Consider the following 741-nt stretch of genomic DNA (forward strand, 5'->3'; position numbering starts at 1 on the left):
TGGCGGTAATGCACTTATAAGTCTGCGATCCACCGTAAAGCAAGAAGAAGAAGAAGACGCGTCCTCACAGTTTGGACATTGCTGTGAATCAGAGGTAAAAAACGATATAAATACTGTTCAGTTTCTTGCACAGACTGATCGTTTCATGTCATTACACATGAATGTATCGTCACGAGCCGCAGGGTTTAATTTGGTTTTGTTTGTGTATGTTTTTTTTTACTCTCAAAGCCGTGATTCCCAGTCACCTCCATTATATGACTGACAGACTGCAACGGTTTGAGTTAAAAATCTTCGTTTGTGTTCTACTGAAGAAACAAAGTCACCTACATCTTGGATGCCCTGGGGGTAAGCAGATAAACATCAAATTTTCATTTTTGGGTGAACTATCCCTTTAATGTATGTTTATAGCAAATTTCTGCTTACTTCTGAAAAGTGGCAAAAGTTAGAAAGTTATTTTGTCTCGTTTGAAAAAAAAACAATGCCTTACAAACTTGGAACATGTTTTTTGGAACATGACAGATGGTTTATTACTGACTCAAGGTCTGGTTTAGCTCTAAACCAGAATAATTAAGAACTACCAACAGCTGGAAGTCCGTCATATGATTCATGTCCATCATCTAGGCCAGCTAATGTTCATAAATGACTGACATGGCCAGGCATAAAACCAGCGTTATCAGACGGCTAACTGATAGACTGCCACACGTAATCTCATCTACAGTCAGACAGGAAATGTCCAGGCTA

The sequence above is a fragment of the Sinocyclocheilus anshuiensis genome, unplaced genomic scaffold, assembly GCF_001515605.1.
Source record: "Sinocyclocheilus anshuiensis isolate Anshui unplaced genomic scaffold, SAMN03320099.WGS_v1.1 scaffold79, whole genome shotgun sequence".
In the NCBI taxonomy this organism is placed as follows: domain Eukaryota; kingdom Metazoa; phylum Chordata; class Actinopteri; order Cypriniformes; family Cyprinidae; genus Sinocyclocheilus; species Sinocyclocheilus anshuiensis.